This window comes from Zootermopsis nevadensis, unplaced genomic scaffold, assembly GCF_977971745.1.
Source record: "Zootermopsis nevadensis isolate Lab colony 2312 unplaced genomic scaffold, Znev_1.0 Znev_ptg000002l, whole genome shotgun sequence".
NCBI lineage: Eukaryota > Metazoa > Arthropoda > Insecta > Blattodea > Termopsidae > Zootermopsis > Zootermopsis nevadensis.
Window position 1 is genome coordinate 4,821,482 of NW_028259134.1, and position 21,401 is coordinate 4,842,882.

Genomic DNA, 21,401 nt, shown 5'->3' on the forward strand with positions numbered 1-21,401 from the left:
AAGGCACAGGAGAATAATAAATACAGAACGGAATGCTGTTCGACTTGTAAATTTCTTTCTGTGGAATTATAAACTAAATTAAAAAATAAATAAAATGTATCGCGGTAATATAACATACGAGGTGCGATCGGAAAGTTTATAGACTGCGCCTATAAAAACCCGTACACTTATCTCAGGTATTAAATTCATCCATCACCCTCGAAGTAGTTCCCCTGGGAGTGAACACAACGATCCCAGCGCCGCTGCCAAGCCTGGAAGCATCCCTGGAAATCTTTCTTTGTCAGCCTGTCAAGCACCATCTGCGATTCTGCCTGAATCTCTTCTATCGTCTCAAATATCCTTCCCTTTAGCTGAATTTTCATCTTTGGGAAGAGGAAGAAGTCACACGGAGCTAAATCCGGCGATCCGGCAAGATCTTTGAGCTCCTGACAAACGAGAAGTCGATTCTGCTTCTGGTCCTCAGACAGGATGCGTCGCATGTCGAGTTCTTCCTTTAGAATCAGCTGACAGGTCCCATAGCCTATCCCAACAATGTCGCACAAGTCGTTGATGGTACGACGTCGATCTTCGTAAATGGCCTGCCGAATCTTCGTAACACTTTCGGGCGTTGTGCTCGAAGATGGTCGTCCAGAACGCTCGTCATCATCGACAGAGTTTCGGCGATTTTTAAAACGTGAATGCCACACAAAAGTTTGTGCACGACCCATTGCGGACTCCCCAAATGCTTGCTTTAGCATTTCATAGGTTTCCGTAGCCGTTTTGGCGAGTCTTTGGCAAAAATTTGATGCACACGTCATTCCGAAATCGCAGGAGGGTCGGTGTAATGCACTACCCAAACGCCCGTAACTAAGAAACAAATGTTAATTCGATGATGCCGGCTGGCACACTGATTCACTATGAATGTAGGCCGCACCCCCTAAAGGCAGAAGCTCGTACTATATCCGGTTCGCCCGCTATTGACACAGTCTTGAAACTTTCCGATCGCACCTCGTACGTACAGCTTAAGTTTTAAATGGAAGACGTCCTGAATAAAAGCATTTCCTCTGCTTGTGTCCAAATGTTCAACCCATCACTGTTTTAAGCAACCCCCGGATCTGTGTTGATGAAGGCGTATTGAGTATTAATGCAATCGGCAGGTTAATTCCATAGCCTTTTCATGTCTCCGGGTCTTTGGTCCGGCCGCAAAGTTATTAGCTCACTAGCCTCATGTAGAGTCCGTCCAATCAAGTCTTGGAAACGTAAAGTTCATGAGAGGCGAAGCACTGACCTCATTCTGTTAATCGGATCACAGAACTGTGCATCATTAGACCTCTGCTGCTTTTAATTACCCGATGGGGTTACAAATATTATTAATTTTGAATGCTGTTACACAAAATACATCACTTTTACATGCTGTAATTTAAAAACACATAAAGCGATGTTAAACATTAAATGTAGCTATCAAATGTTAGACCTTTTACTAAGGAAATATTCTAAATTGTTGTGATACAAGTAATTCTCCCATAATTAGTCGTTTTGGGTTATTTGAATACTTTATATATAAGAATTCTACTATATAGCCACATGAAAACCAAAAACACTTAGGATGTCTTGCCCGCGACTAGGATTTGAATGGAAATCTCCCGAATTTCCGATATTCTACCACATTTATTTGTTACCTGCAAATGTAGATTACACATGAAATAGGTTCTCCCCTCATTTTTTTACTTGAAGATTGAGGAAGATCCACCCTTTAAAATGTAGTTATTTTAAGGTTTTAAGAACTTTTAAGACTTTTGATAAACAAATTATGGATACGTCTAAAATAAAGAAAATATTAATAAAAAAGCTTATTTTAATAAAAATCAGCGTGGGAAATTTTGAGCAGAATATTTCACTGTGTGGCATGCTGAAGTGTTTAACTAGTCATTTCTCAAAACTGTATCACTTCCAGAGGTTATGTACGGCCGAGTAGAATCTAGCTGTTCCCTACGTTCAGCTGGAAATTGACTGTAAAAACATTGTAGCCTATTTAAGAGACTAACTCCTATGTCTTTTCAAGCAATCATTGGAACATATATTATCAAAACATTCTTTCTAGGTAATTCACCTAGTAAATAATTCTCTTATCTAGCCTAATTTAGAAATAAATAACCTATATAACTGATGCAGCATCACTTTATATTCAGACGTTCTAATTCACTTCATTTTCGCTCTGGTTAAATTCATTTATAGTGCTGTCCGCAAGCTGAAAGTATTTATAGACCATTACTTCTAGTGGATCTGACGTAGCCCAGTTATGCAGGAACTGAGTGGGCGTGTCATAGAGATGTGTGAATCTTGGCGACGTCTTGTTCTTACTACGTCTCTATTTCTCTACGTATTTGCGGATAAGACTTATGGCTCTGTTCCGACTCCATTTTGTAACTGATCTTGATCTATAACAAAATGGAGGTTTACAATGCAATGTCCGTGAGTCTATGTGTTTGTCCCTGTGTAAGATTTTTTGATTACGTTTTAAATCTGGTACGAAATCTTGCCACTAGACGTCACTCTACATTCTTTACGCTTACGAACGTAGATGCTGTGTGGAATTTTTATGCTGGATGTGATACATCAAGGGGGAGTGATATTTGGTGTAATTATACATTTTCCAAAAATATTAAATTTTGTTATAGCTCGCTGGTTTTATAAAGTTAAGAAATAAAGCGTCACCCCAGGGCAAATACTGTTTACCTCCAGACTCAATGAAAATTTATAATGAAGTTAATCTTATGAAATTTTGAATGACGGTAGATAATAAATATTACCTACAGATAGCTTTATGTTTCAATATTTACATATTTTTGCTGAAGGTTAATATTATATAATTAAGATTTAATGTAGTGGGAATAAATATTAGTGAAAAATATACGAGGTATTTCTTGAATAGCTGTGCTAATATCAGCTTCTCCATGTAGTTAATTGACTTATTGGTTATTTGATTGTTGTTTAAGCAAATATAAATACAGATTCAATTCTGAAAGATCGCAATTGTAAACTCCACGTGTTCCAATCTTGTAAATGTTGTCGACACATCAGTCGTCTGCGCAAATGTTCGCATCCAACACAATGAGTTTATTTCTGCTTTCCTGTGCGTCATGTTCTGATACGAGGGGACTCTTGGTGGACCTTTGGCTCTCAGGCCAGCACAGGTGCGCTAAATATTAAAATGGCCTAAGTCTCATTTAACCAAATCGAGATTATCGCACTAGAAATATATGAGTCATGTTTATTCTTAATAATTATTGCACTGTATGTTCTATTGAACACGGACGTGTGTGACAAGATTAGTCGAGTGGTATTACTCAGTCTCTCCAGGCAAATGCCGGGGTAGTTGCTTAAATTAAGCCGCGACCGCTTCCTTCCACATCCTTTTCAATTCATTAGTCACAATCTTACGCTCATTCGACGCAGTATAGTCTGAGCGTTGTTAAATAAACTACAAATATATACGAAATTTTTGAAGTTAACCTGACATTAGTGAGAAGTTTAATTTTGAAATTTTGGATGAATTAGATTGTTAATAAAATATTATGTATGGACACTGAAAGATTGAAATCAGTACAAATAAGATATAATGATATTATACGCCATTACAAAACTATATCATCAACAATTTATACATTTTAAAAAAATTGAAATATTATCAGTGAAACTGAAAATTACAAAGGATAAAATGAAGACAGACTACCAAAGCAGACAACTCTCTGGATCTACGAGATTCTTGGTGCCTGAGAAAGACTAAGAAGCCTACTGTAAGTGTAGGATTTTACCACAAGCTGCTAATCGTAGCTTATGATGATTATTATGATACAGGAAACATAAACTGACAAATAACGTAAGTTAATTGACAAGCTTAAGAAAATGTTTGGCTTAAGAAATACGAGGAGAATGCTGAAAATTACACCATAAAAAACTTTATAATTTGTACTATTCTCCTGATGTTATTGGTGTAAAAATATCTAGCAGACATGAGCTAAATGAGAAATCAAATGTTTCAAATGGAACCCTGAAGGAAAAAGGCTATGTGAAAGACTCAGGCATTGAGGATAATATTAAAGTGGACATTAAAATACTGGTACGTGAATATGCGGAATACATTGAACTGGCTCAGACTCGATCCAATGTTTGGCTTTTACGAACATAATAATGTAGCTCTGAGTTTCTTACGAGCGAGAAATTTCATGACCGGTTGGGTTATTATCAACTTTCTATGATAATCATTAATTACGAAGTTGGTTAATGTATTTCATAAAACAATATTTCAAACATGTAATAATCAAGATCAATAATGTTAATATATAAAGTAGACCACTTGATGATAAAATATATTCACAATTAGACCTACTATATGCTAATTTTAAACACAAGAAAGTCAGTTGTTATAAGAAAGATCATTACATGGTAGTAGATTAGAGCCATGTGTTGCTTAGCAACGAAAACAAAAGTCTTAATGGTGACCTACCGAAAAATGTTTTAACATTTTTAGCATTGAACAGCAAAATGATATTTATGATACATTGGCTCAATGCATGCATAAATTGAGAGTGGTCGAGGGTAATTTTCATATCGAGACTGCATAATGCTAAAGTAAGTATAAAATCTGAAGAGAAAAGTTTTATATCTGACATCGATCCAAGGTCTATGTGGTACGGGAAATTTCCAGAACAGGCCGGACCGACACAGCAAATAATTGGCAGCCTTTTTTGGCAGAAGGAATTGAATAAATATGTAGAAAGAGCAATGGCAATTATACTCTAAAAATCGATTGGAAGTCTGCAAATGTTCATGAAATATTGCTTTCTTGCAATGAATTACGTGTTACCATTATTTAGCATATCAGACAACTCCCCTACTCTTATATAACCTGTACGTTCATCAATTCAGTCAGAAGAATCCGCCATTTGCCAACATCCTGAGCCGGTTGAATCCAGTTTACATTTCACGACTTGCGACTTACATTTTAAAATAATTATAAAGTAGCTTGGTTGTCGGATGATTTTAGCTTTTGAACCAACAAAATTCGTGAAATGTTTTACTATGTAGCCAAGTATCAGCTTCTCATGAAGGACTCAGCCGTATTGCTTTTTTAAATCACAATTTCCTTCGTAAATCCTCGGTGCAATGTTCCAGCATTGACAATGTCAGCTTTACGGATTTAAAAGTAAGGTGGGATGTGATTAATATGAGTGACAAAGCTGAAGGCTGGGGTTTGATTTACGGCAGGGACATTCCGATATTCTCTTCCCCGGAATGTCCAAAACGAGTCTGTGGTATACCGAGCCTCTTATCCGAGAGACGCAGTTAGTTTAACAAAGAAATAACAACAAAGGACGAGGCAGAGATAAATAAATCTTTCTCTGATTTTGTCACACTTTGTTTACTGTCGTTAAATTTTTAGAAACGCAATTTTAATTTCACAATGTCACAACACATCGTTTGACAAACAGCAGAGGAGCTCAAGTGAGGAAACCAAATATTTTCATGCACAATACGAAAATAGAGGACAGATTTAAGAGCGTATCAAATTACAAACCAACGTTGACATCGCCTGTTTTCCAGATGCCACTAATTAACTCAGTGTCTAAAATTGAATGCGGCCAAGGCTAATTTGTGCATGCGGACTAGTGATCTATAAATCGGGTCACGAATTTATCTCGCTAATTATCCCACTGTGAGAGTAATTATATTATTTTTATACCGGACATCACAAAGCTTTCGCCGTATTGTTGATTCGATCGGCTGCGACAGTCTGTACGCGACGGATGAACTTCGTGACGAGCGACGCCAATGACTGGCTTTGTTCAGGCGTTTCCGACGCCATCCACCAGCTCAGCACTCGAACCGCGAGCCGTCCAGGTCATGAGACGAGTTCCTCGTATATCTGACGTATTTCTTCCGCTGGGCGTGAACATAAGCCACTGATACATGTAAGAGACGAATGATTTACAGTGCCAAAAATCTCAAGGAACCTTCGCTTCTCCTGCCCGTACCTCTCGCCCCCTCCCCCTCCACAGTGAGGAGGATTTGCTCTGTCGTCGTCACCTCTGATGCATTCCTGTGGGACTCAGCCCAAGCCCACAGTGGGAATTCATCGTAAGCACCGCAGTGAGTTCCCTTCCTTTGCCTCAATGTAGGCCAGTTCTTCGTGAAAGTGTTTCTAAAAAGACTTATTTTACGGAAGAACCAATTACTGTGTGTGCGTGGGTACATTCGTAATTTTACCTCGTTTATCTCTGGACAGTAAGTGTATTCCTGTAAGTACAGTTGTAGTGAAACAAAGTGTACTCGAGTGAATGGTAAGATATCCCGCAGAAACGCACGGAGTGCACAGGGGCTCTAACATTTGGAAAGATTTCGAAAGCATTAAACCGACTGTTAAGCTGAAAAGCTTTTTAAGTAGAGAAAGACGAAATTACTTGGACGTTCCATTTTAAGGCTGTTTTACACCGAAAACAGTGAGCTTCGTGCTGTAATATCCCAGTGGTCTGTAGAATTGCACCTTTAACCTTCGAGACTCAATCAGGAATTAAAGCTGATGTAGTGCAGTGGAAAAACGTCTTCGCTTTTTCAGTTACCTAACGTCGAGGGACAGAGTCGTTCATAAGAATCTGTTCGTCATAAAATTCACTATAAATCGCCATTTTACACGCCCTGTTTCATCTTAATTCTAATGTAATTCTTCCATCTATTCCGTGATCTTCCAAGTGTTCACTCTCCAACAAGTTTATCGACAAAAGTTCTATTATATATGAACTACCCGTCTCCACAATACGTTCCACGCATTCTGTGTTTCTAATTTTCCTTTAATTGTATCCCTTAATATTTTTAATATAAATTATGAAGTTCCTTATCATGCACTTGTCTATGCTAATACAAGGCTTAGATAAATAATTACTGTAAGAATTAGCTTACTGTAATATGGATTCAAAATAGTTTCCAAATGCATCCTTTGAGATCTCGCATTTGTTGGCTATTATACGTTCTTGGCATGACGTACACGAAACGAATACAAATGGAGTTGGTCATGTCTGTCTGTCTGCGCGTATATTTGCATGTTTCAACTCAAGAACAGATGGACGGATTTTTATGAAAAATCTGTACTCCTCCCCCAGTATTGTCAGGGTGATTAACTCGAGAAGAATGAGATTGGTGGGGCATGTAGCGCGCATGGATGGGGCAAGAGGTGTGCACTTGGTCGGGAAGCCTGAAGGGAAGAGACCTCTGGGGAGACCTAGACGTAGATGGAAGGATAATCTCAGGTGGGATCTATGGGAGATAGGAGTTGAAGGAGACTGGATTTTGTTGGCCCAGGACAGGGTCCGGTGGAGGGCTTTGGTTAATTCGGTGATGAACCTTCGGGTTCGGTAAGCCATCTAGTTAGTTGGGTCCACTATTTGGGAAGCCTGAAGGGAAGAGACCTCTGGGGAGACCTAGACGTAGATGGGAGGATAATCTCAGGCGGGATCTATGGGAGATAGGAGTTGAAGGAGACTGGATTTTGTTGGCCCAGGACAGGGTCCGATGGAGGGCTTTGGTTAATTCGGTGATGAACCTTTGTGTTCGCTAAGCCATCTGGTTGGTTGGGTCCACTATTTGGGAAGCCTGAGGGGGAGACACCGCTGGGGAGACCTAGACGTAGATGGGAATGTCAGGCGGGATCTATGGGAGATAGGAGTTGAAGGAGACTGGATTTTGTTGGCCCAGAACAAGGTCCGGTGGAGGGCTTAGGTTAGTTCGGTGATGAACCTTCGGGTTCGGTAAGCCATCTAGTTAGTTAGTTATTGTGCCATTCGAAGCTATCCTATACAATAATATAATATAATTTATTTTGTACATTGCAAATGCGTGAAAAATGCAACTTTTTTAACTCGGTCAGAATTCGATGCCATAACTACTAGCGCGTGATTGTGATAGGCTGTCACGTTGCTAATTATTACCCTAGAGTAGCGAGATGAAGTTAAGCCGCATACAGAACACGTGACTTTTAAAGTTAGAAATTAAACTTGTTCAAGTGAGACAAAGTACGTCACGGTATCTTTCGGGAACTTTAGAATTAATAAGTTAAGATACATTACGCGATTCTAGGGTATGTACTTCATTTCGGTTTGTATGCAACATTAGAAACAAAGTCAAGATCCTGTATTTGAAACAATTCTGGCAACAATCAGGCCCAGATAAAACTAAATGAGTCGGTAGAGAAGAAATAACACTTTTAAAAGGCACGCATTTTAGTGGTAATAATTTAACTGGATCAGACTCAGTTGCAATTCGCTCCCGTCTCTTTTGCGAATAAATAAAGAAGATTTCTGTCTTCTGGGTTGTTGCGCTGTGTAGTCTGGTCGATGTTAACCAACATTTCAGAGGTCATACTGCCTCCGTCATCAGGGCGATGGATTTGAAGATTTCTGTCTTCTGGGTTGTTGCGCTGTGTAGTCTGGTCGATGTTTACCAACGTTTCAGAGGTCAAACTGCCTCCGTCATCAGGGCGATGAGTATGAAGATTTCTGTCTTCTGGGTTGTTGCGCTGTGTAGTCTGGTCGATGTTAACCAACGTTTCAGAGGTCTTGCTGCCTCCGTCATCAGGGCGATGAGTATGAAGATTTCTGTCTTCTGGGTTGTTGCGCTGTGTAGTCTGGTCGATGTTAACCAACGTTTCAGAGGTCATACTGCCTCCGTCATCAGGGCGATTCATCGTTGGTAAACATCTACCAGACTACACAGCGCAACAACCCAGAAGACAGAAATCTTCATACTCACCGCTGTGAAAACCTCAAATCATACAAATAGGTAAATCTTTATGAATATATTATACGTTGCCATTGATCTATTGCCCCGCGTGTGTGTGGAGCAAAGCTGATAGCCTATATGTACAATTTTATAACGAGAGATATTATAGAAACTGAGCCTTACGATCTGTGGCTTTTTTTATTTCTTGCCTTTCAGACTGGGAAATTCCTGTGTTTGCGACCGTCTTCCATTGTTTGCAGACTGCGCGCTGGTATAACACGGATAGTTGTCTTTCTTGCTGTTTGATGTTCATTATAATCTTTTCCTCGACTTACTTGTTTACTATTTAAACTCTCTCTTTCTCTCTCACCAGCTCTGATCTTGGAAAGTTTACCAACTCCCACGGAGCAGAGTCCTTCTTGAGACGTAAGTCTCTTAAGTGGTTGGAGAACTCCTTACGTTCTATGGTCCCGAAAGTTGTATTCTGTGTTTATGAAAGTCCGCTTCGAGACCAAACCCTCCGTTTTACGCGGGGGTAATAAACTTGAATGACTGAGAGAGGTGTGGGGTGGTACCAGTGTTCATTCGGTGGTACTCAACGTGTATTACAGGGGGCGGAGAGTTATTGTTTCTACGGGGGGTGAATAATCTGCATAAACTGGGACGACGGCGAAAAAATGACCTAAGTCGCTACAATGACCACGGATCAGCGATGTCACTGTACTCGAACGAGTACGCCCTTCAAATATCCTTGTTGTGTGGAAAAATTTAAGCTAGCGTTTTGCCACGTCCACAACGAAAAAATTGCAAAAGGGCGCTACTGTAACGGGACGTAGCCAAATCCCTAACCGATGATACAAGTTGTACGTCGCGGGATGAGCAACGCTGTTAGAACCGGGTCGTGGCCTTCGCCTCGTTCGGCCTGTCCTAGACATTTTGGCTCCGCCATGCTTTCTTGTGCTTATCTGTCTGTCCGCACGTAACAACTACAAGACCATTGAAGGGATTTTCATGAAATTTGTTATTTATGAATTGTACGAAACTTTGTAGTCACTATCCAGATTTCTTTCAAATCGGTCAAAAATAACGCGAGTCTTTTCATGAAGGTCACATGCGTTACTCTACTCGGGCAACTTGGGAGGATTCCCCAGCCATCCGCATTCCCAGGAGAATCCTCCAAGATTACTCAATCTCCCAGCTGGAAAGGCACTAGACACGCCTCCCAAGCAGTCTTTGATTCAAGAAAACTGTGACGCCATTGGCGTAATTTGCAAAGTTTAAAAGAGAAATGTTGACAGGTGTGCTAGAATTGTTAATTTGTGCGTACACTATGTAACTTGTTAAATTTGGTTGAAAAAAATGTCTACCTTCTTGAGTTAGAGAGCGTGTGTCCTGTTTTGCTGACAATTCGATTTATTCCAGGACGACAAAATGGAACCCGGTGGGGTCAGATAGCGGCTGCTTTCCCCTCGGGGCCTCGGACGACCTCAGCCCCACGTAAGGACGACATCATCACACAAGGTAAGTGTGCAGAGCGCTACTTCTTTCTGCACCGCGGTGACTGGACGGCGGATGAAGCCGAAGAAAGTGACATGAATTTGTCTCAGAGAATCAGATCCAAATCATCAGCCACGTTCTGAACAATGCAAACATTTTCTGCTTCCTTCGTCCTTAATGTCCTTGATGTCATTTGATGTCCTTGATGTCCTCCACCTCTGCCTCCGCCTTTACTTTTATCACCTAATTCTCACCCTTCAATTTTCCTAAACTGTTTCTCCGTTATCATTATCCTCGCTCCCTACTTTTCCTTCACTTCTTTGATCACTTTTCTCCTTGCTGTTATCTTATTCTCATTCTCTTTGTCCTAATTCTTCATTTCCTTATTATTTCCTCCTTGTTATCTTCCGTTCCTCTTCCTTATAATCCTCCTCTTCCAGCTCCTTCCTTTCCTCCTACTTCTTCTTATCCATCTCCACATTGTTTTCCTTATTCTCGTCTTATCCTTCTCACTCTTGTCTTCCAAAATATATTTCTCCTCTTACGCTTTATCCCTTTCTCCCTTGTTATCTTCCTTCTCCTTCCCCTCATACTTTTCCTTTCAGTTCCCCCATATTTTCCTTCTTTCTTTCTGCTTATGCTTTCAACGAGTGTTTAACGCTCTGGCACGAACGAAATCCACCTTATCTGTCTTTCTCATTGTCGAGATTTCCCTTGGAACCAGCCAACCAACATGACCACACAAATTTCTTATATTAGACAATGATTAATCATTCTTTAATTTTTTTGCGAACAGAGAGACTACACAGATGGTTATGAAATGAATACAATAATAAATAAACATTTTCTTGCAGTTTCGTGTAATTTTTATTTAATTTTATACAAAGTTCGTAAAAAATAACACATAAGAAGTTTGGTATGGTTTTTAAATCTGTTAGATCAGACTTCATAATTTTCTCAGAAATCGATTATCTTACAAAATATATACTTTTTCTTCGTCTATAAGTTTTCTCATTACAATTTGTGTTATGTTTTATAATAAACGAAATTCATAAAATAATAAATTACGATTATTTTCTGATTAACACTCTTTGAAGAAGTAATCGCTGTTTTACACTGAGTATCATACAAGACCTGCATGTACAAAATGCACGATTACTGATTCAGAAACCTGGTGGTTCATGGGCTTTAAAGCGTTAAACTAAAATCCAATATAATTTCGTCAGATTTTACGTTATGCTAGCCTCAATATTCTGTGTTATGTAACGGATAAATATATTTTCACAAGCGCATTCTCCTTGAAATTTTCAAATCGGGCTCCATCCCCCCTCCAATTTCCGCCCCGGTAACTCTCATACGCGGACCCAAAGCGTCCACAAATATCACGTGACGAAAGCAGAGAGCCAGTCAAGAATGTTCCATGTTCGAGAGCCTTTATTAAAACTGAAAGAAATCTCTGTAGCTCAAGAACTGAACATGTTTGAATTACAATTTCCGTCCTTATTTATCAGATCCACAGTTAGGTCTTTCAAGTACGTATTTTTCTACGATTACTAATATGATAGTAAAAAAATTAAGTTTGGAATTGGTATAATTTTTTAATATGGTCCTTAAAGTCGTGATATCTGTGTGTTGAATAATATTATTCACTGAACGAACGCGGGATGCTTAGGGCATCTTTGCTTGCACGTGAAGAGAAGCGCATATGCCAGGGCAATGGTCCAGATGGATGGACGCCGAGCGGGTATCGAAGCATGCTACTGCGCATGCGTGGGGCATAGCTGCAGACGGGGGGGCAAAGTGAGTGAACAGTGAAAATAGAATTTAATCAACGGATTTCAAATTGATCGATTATTTCAGTCCATCAACTTACCTCAGCATACTTTATGACATTCGATATGGGGGGGGGGGGTTACTGAAAGGTGTAAAAAAAACAATAATATTCACTTTACCTGCGTTTCTGCGTACTGATATAATTTGGTTAGAAATTTCAAAATGGATAATCCCCTATCAACCGCGCAGTCACATGAAGAGTCTTGAAGATGGCTGTCTTCTTGGTTGTTACAACTACCAGACAACACGGTGCAACAACCCAGAAGACTTCAAACTCACCGCCGTGAAAACCTCGAATCCTACGTGAGGAATCTTCCCTCGTTACGTCATTACACATTTATATAGACAGACAGACGCCAAACACCACACCCTCAAAAAGGTAATTACCCCCAGGCATTCTGACGTCACTAGAGCCATTGCCAAAGGTCACAGGTCGAGTTCCATTGGGAGCGGCAGAATTGTTATGCTATGCATACATTTCCTAACTTGTTAAATAATGAAGTCAGTTATTATCTAGTAATGAAGGATGTGCTTCAGTTTGACGTAATTCTGTTCTTTGAGTTGAATGTACGTGTATGTGGTCTACACTATCTAATTCAGTGGTTAAATTACACACAAACGTAAAATACAATTTAACCAGAAAGTCACGCAAACATATTGAAATATTTGTTGTTGGTTGCAAATCAACTCAATTCGATTTAATTAATAAACAAACAACGTCGATGAAACGAGATCTCACGCAGGCCACGTCCTGTTCTAACCTTCCTGCGCCAGTTCGCTATATATTTTCCGACAACCGAAATGTAAGATTTTTTTTTTTCAAAAGTGCAACGAATGTTTATTGTCGAAATGCTTCGCTCGTGTAACTTGTGTTTTTCTTGCTCTCGCGAATTCAATTTCGTTCAACAGTAGACTTGCAATAAATTCATAATTTCCCCGAATCTCTAGACAGTTCTTGTAAAAGTTTCTTGTGAATGTTCACATTTTGTTAACTTTTTTTTTCTTTTGACGAAATTCTATGAAAGGGTTCGGAGGCCTTTCAGTATGACACACAAAAACACATCGTAACAAAAGGATTCTTTTTATGCAAGCAAAATTAGTAAGCTTACATCAAATTTTCTCCACTGACTTTTAAATAGACTTCATACAATAATTATTATATTTGTTTACCGTCAAATCACAATAAAATAGTAAGATAAGATAATTAAAATGATTAAAATATCATCTTATGTTCCATATCGAGCATTCGATTTACATCGGAACATTCACAACATGTTTCGGTTTATCAAACCGTCATCAGGTGTAAATTATAAACTTTTAAACTCAAATTACAATTATTTATAGTTTTACAATTTTATACTTTTATCATCTGTCTCAGTATATTTTTTGGAAGTTGTGTTTAGATATTATTAATATAACATTATTGTTGAGGTGGTGTTTTGATGTTTTACGAGTCATATATGAAATAGCAATCGGTTCAGATGTGTTCAGAGGACAGATCCAGAAGTGTTACCATCTCAGAACGAGGTTTGTCAATAACGAACCACCTCAACAATAATTTTATATTAATAATATCTAAATACAACTTCCAAAAAATATACTGAGAAAGATGATAAAAGTATAAAATTGTAAAACTATAAATAAATGTAATTTGAGTTTAAAAGTTTATAATTTACACCTGATGACGGTTTGATAAACCGAAACATGTTGTGAAAGTTCCGATGTAAATCGAATGCTCGATATGGAACATAAGATGATATTTTAATCATTTTAATTATCTTATCTTACTATTTTATTGTGATTTGACGGTAAACAAATATAATAATTATTTTAATTAATATCACAATATGACGCAACTATACTACCTCAAGACTTCATACAGTCAAGAACCTTTATTTGATGTAAATACGTCTAGTCGAATTTAACAGCTGGCTGACTAAGTAACTGAGTAAATTCATGGTACAGGATCGTCTCCAGAAATTTGACAGTAGCTCGGCCGGCCAATAAATTTACAAGCTTTTAGGGAAATTGAAGGTTCATTATCGGTTTCACAAAAGCCTGTCTTTGAACTTTGTCCCGAATGACTTTGACCAAACTCCAAGATGAATTTTGATATTATCCCATCTACTGGTAGATCACGTCTGATTCAAATATGGATGTGGTTAGCATGTCACCGATTGACGGATTTAAATGCAAATCCAGTAAACTCCATTTTGTGGATAAAATTAGTTAGCTATTTTATAAGATTCTTTTAAACCTATAAAATGCCACCATGTAACCCATTTATTTTAAACCGTCGTTATAAATTGTATTTTAAACTTCGAGAGTTAGATTCAGAAACAAAAATAATATCTAAGCTAAGATGGCCGTCTTCTGGGTTGTAGCGTTTTGCAATCTGGTAGAAGTTTACTGACGTATCGCCCTGATGATGGAGGCAGCAAAGACCCCTAACGGCGCTACAACATAGAAGACAGCCATTTTTATATTCACCACCGTGAGAATCTCAAATCCTAGAATATCTAAGATATTTTCTTGAAATGGTCACGTGACAAAATATCTTCATCTAGGTTCCTAGCCCTTGCGTGTTAGAAATTTGCGAAAAATGCTGTGAGGTTGTCTGTTTTCTTTCATTCTTTCTCATACGTGTTTTAAGTTTAATATAAAATGTTTCAGTTATTTCAACATCAGTTGCACCTACAGAGGGACTGAAACGTTTACAGTAGCCAATCCAGTGGTTAATTTAATTATCGAGATCAACGATTGGAACTTCCTGGTACTGGTCTTTAAAGGAATAATTATCTAATTATAATTTAGTGGAATGTTTCATGGTGAATTTGACTTGTATCGGTTTTGACCTTCTTTCATTCAAATGTGTGCCTTAATTAATTGTCAATGTAGCGAGATGACACCTTTCTACCTTGTTGATAGGCAGTTATTCTGAGAACAAAGTCAGGCCTATTGCAAGAGGTGGGTACCGTAAGTAGCTTATGGCTTCCTTTCAGTACAATATAAATCGATCGGATTAGCTCAGCGACTTCCGACTTTGATTCAGCCGGATTTAATTCCGTAAACGTATTACTTATCTTTTGTAGTTGGGTCCATTTTGGAGACAATGCGCCGCAGAGCGACTGTTGATGAAATGACCGCACTGTTTGCTCTTACATCATAACCATGACAACCAAATCGACTAAAGACCCATGTCGAGTGGCTTTTAGAGGCGAGATTCATTCACGTTTTTGCGTCTCGCAACGATCGATATAACCCTCAGAGAGTTCGGTGGTTTCTACAGCTCCGCACAAAACTGCTCTTGACATCAAAAACCAGTTAAGTTTGTCGAGTAATGAAGCCTCTTCTCAAGATTGGTTTATTCTCTTTGATGTCAAAACCACTGCAGTCTCTTTCATGTTCGTTTGTCCTTTTCCAGACGTTGTTCAATGAACTGCAGGCGTCGGTTTGTGCTTGGATATTAAGGAAAAACTACTTTGCACGAAGTTGAACACGAAATTCTGGGAAAACGTATGGTGACCACTCTCCGTCAAATGTAACGGTATAATAATTAATAATCTCTATTTACAGACACGTGTCTATATAAGCATGATTTCCAGCGGTACAGAGCACTACTACACGCTTTCAATTTTACTACCATAAGCTAAAAGTTTGATACCATCGCTAAATTTGTGATCTTAATACATAAAACGCTTTATACATAACTTATATGTATATTTAATATCCGTAAAAAATGGCAGATTACTAGCTCCTATCTTTCAGTGATTATTGTAAACAATTGGAAAAGTAACTTTGGATTTTATAGAACTGTCATATTGCATCTTATTATTTAAAAATGAAACCTGACTAAAAGTTACATATTTACATTAATATTATATTAAGTGTAGCTATTATCGTTGTTCTTGTGATATTTCTGGATGTACTAAATCGGCAAACACAGTGCGTTTACTGGTAAAATAGACGCAACTGTTACTTTCCGGCTTCTTCAGGGACTATATCACTCACCGCCACGAGCTGCAGAGTTTCCAGATACGAGTGAAGTATCTCTCCATAAGAACAATAAAACCAACCTACTTTGCTCATATTTTATCAATTCATACCGGGAACAAGGAAGTGGTAATTGCGTTCAACTTTAAGAGTAAACGGAGATATCTAGTGATTGACATCCAGACGAAGATTAATAAAAATATGTTAATAGGTTAAAAGTTCATTTAGGGAACACAATAACATGATGATACTAAAATTATTGCGGTATAAAACACAGATATTTGGCTAAGAAGGGGGCGCACAATTGAGAGGTAATGTTTCAAATAATTACGAAATATACCTTTAAATTTATCGTGTTAAATTTGCTTTGATTTAGGATTTGAGTTTTTAACGGCGGAGTCCGAAGACGCCTGTCTTCTGGATCTTAGCACCATGTAGTCCGTTAGAAGTTTATCACAAATCGTCCTGATGATGGAGGCAGCAAGGACGTGTGAAACGTTGGTAAACTTCTACCAGACTACATGGGGCTACAACACAAAAGACCCATCTTTTGCTCTGATTTGCTATGACCAGCAGCTTTTTCTATCCTCGCTATATACACTTAGACGTTTTAACGTTGGATACCGTCAAGTTTCTACGCAGAATTTCTTGTTCGTGAAAACGCAATATAATGGCCCATCAAACAAAACGTTGGCACAAGAAGTTGTATACACACAACGTTAACATTCCGTGTTATAATGTGGGGCATGCTGCATATAACTTGTATATCTATATATTGCAAGAGTTTTTTTTAATCATATGAGACCGACGTTCGAGTCAGATGTTTAGTATATTCGCAACTGCAACCAACCTCATCGACACTTAATTAAATTTCCCCCCTTTTTGAAACTCTGTGTTATTGACAAATTTGTGGCTACTGATTCACATGCAGCGTCTCGTCGAAAGTTTAGAGGCGTGGTTCTTCTCGGTCTGTTTACTTCAGAAACTCGGTTAAAAACTTTAATACTCCTCTTGTATCCTTTCAGTTAGTCAGTCCTGTGTTTTACTTCGACTTGTCTTTAAGCGGGAACAAGTTCCGACTTTTCATAATTTCGTAACATTTTCGGGCGTTGTGCTCGAAGATGGTCGTCCAGAACGCTCGTCATCATCGACAGAGGTTCGGCCATTTTTAAAACGTGAATGCCACACAAAAGTTTGTGCACTACCCATTGCGGACTCCCCAAATGTTTGCTTTATCATTTCATAGGTTTCCGTAGCCGTTTTGGCGAGTCTTTGGCAAAATTTGATGCACACGCCATTCCGAAATCGCAGGAGGGTCGGTGTAATGCACTACCAAAACGCCCGTAACTAAGAAACAAATGCTAATTCGATGATTCCGGCTGGCACACTGATTCACTATGAATGTAGGCCGCACCCCCTAAAGGCAGAAGCTCGTACTACATCCGGTTCGCCCTCTATTGACACAGTCTTGAAACTTTCCGATCGCACCTCGTAGAATCGGTGGGTAAAGACATCGTGAAAGAATGTCTTTTTCTCCTGTATTTTTCCTTATTTAGACAGACATATTTGTTGATGACTGGTCAGTATGAATTAACAGATCAGAATTCGGTAGTAGAAATTAGCCAATGGCGAAGCTGGAATCTGCTTCTAGTTTATGAGAGGGTGAAATTTATCATTTTTAAAATCGGAGATAAGTAAAATTTATTCTCGAGGTCATATGAAGAACGTAGGGGTTTGTAACCCATCTCAAATTTAGGTCAATGAAAAGTTACCACGACATCAAATTACGAAATACACACAGCGTAACAGGACTGGCGTGTGAGCTAGGTTTTGACCTTGAACTTTCTGAATGGTACTAGTGACGTCAGGATCGGGGATTTTCCCAGTTGCTATATGGGTCATAACGTCATAACTTTTCATGTGTACACTCTGTATTAATTTCGGTTGAACATAACTGAATAAGGTACTAACCTAGCTTGGAACGTTTTTGTTTTCACGAAACAAGGTAGCAACGTAATCAGCAAGATTTTTTTTTGAGGAATATATATGAACACACACAAGTACGACTGTGAGAGGAGTAGACAGTGTTGTTACAGAAATACGGGGAGTAGCGATTCAGGAGCAGAGAAATGCAATAGGGAGTGTAGACGCAACCCAGCACCACACAATGTCCCAACACAGTTATATTTTTGCTAATGCCTACTTTAGGGCAAACTACCGTTCTAGCTCTGTGTAGGAAGACAATGCACTGCTTCGATTAGATTTTGAAATCTAGGATCAGACCTCTGGTCTTCCAAATTAGAACTCAAGCCTCAGTTTAATTGTGGGATCATGAAGCAGACTGATCTAGAAATAAACGCAGACAAGACTGAGTACAGTCTTCAGCAAATTGCGTTCCGAGGACCGAATCCTGCGAGCGATATTGTTTTTGTTTCCTTCTGTCACCGATGATACTGTAAAAATGTACTCATAATAAAATTATTAAAATGAATTTTTAACGCAGTGTGGGAACTTCTCTCACAACGACGGAAGAAACCGAGGGCTTTACTGCACGTAAATTTTGAAGACATGAATATTTATTAAAGCCGCGTTCCTTAACACTCTCTGAGGTAACAGGTAGCCGCTGCCAAGAACATTTGCCTGCAGAACGGTAAAAGGAGAGGCAGAATTCTGAGGGAAATAGATAGAAATTGCAGGTTTTTAACAGAATGTGGGCAGGATATTATTTCATCAACTGACTGTGTCTAAATTACGTTGATGTAGCTTTTTTGTTCAGTGCACACTATTTAAGATGAAGAATGTTCTCGAAATAATGCAAGAGGAAAGAAAGTTAAGGAATTGATACCGAACGTAAAGGAAAAATAAATATGATTTACGTCACAAATAATTGTGACTCCATCAAGTGCTTGGATGTTGTGTAACGCTGAAAAGTAAAGCAGACAGCTTTCTGATGATGAATTAGTGATAAGGTTTGTGTTAGCTTATCTGTAGCTAAGAATTTTGCCCCCAAAACAGAGCAAAGCCCGAGAATATTAATTTGTCCATGAAAATAACTTTAAGCAATGTTTTATAAAACCGCTAGGCTGCAGAAGACAGTTCAGACATGTGTGTATAGAAATCGGGAAGAATCTGTACGTTCCACGTCCGTTATAAATAAAATGCAAGGTTATCAGAGGGGTAGAAGATAAGGAAGCAAGTTCTTTCCATACTGTAAATAGTACTTGGTACCTCTCTGTCTGACTTCCTGTATTCGTAAAGTCTCTGGATTACGTAGTGGGCTAAATAAGTTTGTTTTCGTTCTAACTGCAAAGTAGTGACGTTGGCAAAGCGCGCATTTTCGTTCGGTACGTCACAGACAAACTCGTAAGCGTTTTCATAGCTGCATCGCCCAATCTGATGGGTAAAAACCTACGCGTTTTTTTAATGCGGGATGCAATGATTGGAGATTGTCCTGAGTGAGATATTTTGTTTCTGAACCACATTATTTTACCAGGAGTCTCTGTGCAAAGATGATCTCGACATGAATTAACTGATAAACACAGCTATCGAAAAAATTGCAAAATTTAAGGAGTAAGATGACTGGACCACAGGCAGTCTACACCCTTAAAATGCGAGAAGCGATGCTTTTTAATATTCCACCATTCCATGGCGGTTCTCAGGTCCTCAAAAGAGTGCGGCTATTTATAGGAAGAAATAATTATGTTCTTGGATATCAAATGCAAAGTGCACTGTTCTAACAGCTGAAAGACAGTAACTGGGAACCTGATGTGGAATTTGTGGTTGGCAGTGTTCAAGACAGTACTGAATCAAAATTATATTCAAGAAGAAATTAACAGCACATTATATTCGGAAAATTTGTGATACCACGTAGTTCTTTCGTGTGCCGTATACAAATCTAAGAATTAAAATGTACAAAAGTATTGTTATATTTTTGCTCAAAAAATTTCCTCGTTTAATAAAACCTTCAGTGACGTTTCCTCCTACATCTGAAGTCCTGTGGAACGACAGGACCCTTAGCACACACCCATCGTTTCCTTACACTGAGCCCTAAAACATCGTGAGCATGCATGCACTCCTATTTCAAACCTTCTTCGTAAAATGTTTGTCGTATGAGGGAGAAACATGGCCATTTCACCGACGCAGAGCCAGATAAGGGAGACTTAACAATTCTATACTGCAGATGAAGCCAGAGCTGTCACCGAGAAAAAACATTTGCTGTTCGATGTGTGATAAATTTTACGTACAACTTACTTTCAATTAAGTAATTTAAAATTATTCTCTTTGCATACGCATCACATCATAATTCATATGGGGCGCAGATAAAGCTCCATGCGTTTTTGACCTCGACACTAATGAACTGAGCGCTCTGTTTTAAAACTGTGCCGGTTTATCCCCAATTGTAAAATGTGCCCCAGAGCCACTGTGGACGTAATGGGGAAGGAAATCTCATTGTAAGTGCCAGGAATCGAGCCCCTGATATTCAGCCCTTAGCAAGTTACTGTATTGGTCCGGATATTATCACATGATGATTCTGGAAAATTATAGATCTCTGTTGTCCAATGCCCTAGTTCTCTAACAAAAGATTGAATTTCCCATCTATGTATCAATGGTAAGACGAGGACTGTCAACCCATCCGCTCTTTCCCTTCCTCTGAGCAGGATTTAGTAAAACATATGATGGTGTTGCAGTTCAGTGGTTTTTATTTTGCATTTGTACGTTTGTTTATGCTGTATACATGACGCGATCTTAATCTTAATATTTTGCATCTTGTTTGTCTTATATTTTCCTTACATGTGGGCAGACAACTTAACTTTGTGCTTACTGCCCCTACTTATATGAATTATTGAAGCAGTCACCAATTTGTGTACTTCAAGGCCACCGAAAGACTTTAGTTTCAAGCATAAAATTAGAATAGTTCCAAGAAATAATAATTATTATTATTATTATCCCATCTATTCACCATATTAAAGAGGATTTACTTCTATGTACCCAAGACAAACCTTGCTCCTGAGGTACACAGTGCAGCAGCTGTTTCCGAAATACATTTTGTTTTTAATACAAATTATATCATTTTATTGTTAGAGATGACTACATATTTTACATCAGCGTCTTTTGAATGATGTATGAAGATCCTAAAATGGCAGTTTTCTGAAGTTCCCTGATGTTGTGTTCGCCCGGGATGTTGACCAAATATTTTCTGAGTGACCTGGAGACAGTTCCAGTTCCTCCTGTAATTATTGGAATTACTTTTTGAACCTTCCACATTCTCTGTATTTCAATGAGAAGGTCCTTGTATTTAAACATCTTCTCCGCTTTCTTCTTAATTT

The 21,401-nt window shown here is 38.6% G+C and overlaps 1 protein-coding gene across 6 annotated transcripts in view; it reads left to right on the top strand.

The window, feature by feature from the left end:
* Nucleotides 1-6,056: 6,056 nt before the first annotated feature.
* tn (tripartite motif containing protein thin) overlaps nucleotides 6,057-21,401 on the top strand; it is a 64,984-nt gene continuing 49,639 nt past the window's right edge. For 2 of the 6 annotated variants that reach the window (XM_022072393.2, XM_022072394.2), the window contains exons 1-2: nucleotides 6,057-6,278; nucleotides 10,174-10,272. The gene's annotated coding sequence lies outside the window, so the exon portion shown is untranslated. Of the gene's footprint in view, nucleotides 6,321-10,173; nucleotides 10,273-21,401 lie in introns of all 6 variants that reach the window. The other 4 variants (XM_022072388.2, XM_022072386.2, XM_087354718.1 and 1 more) reach the window with 3 other exon arrangements.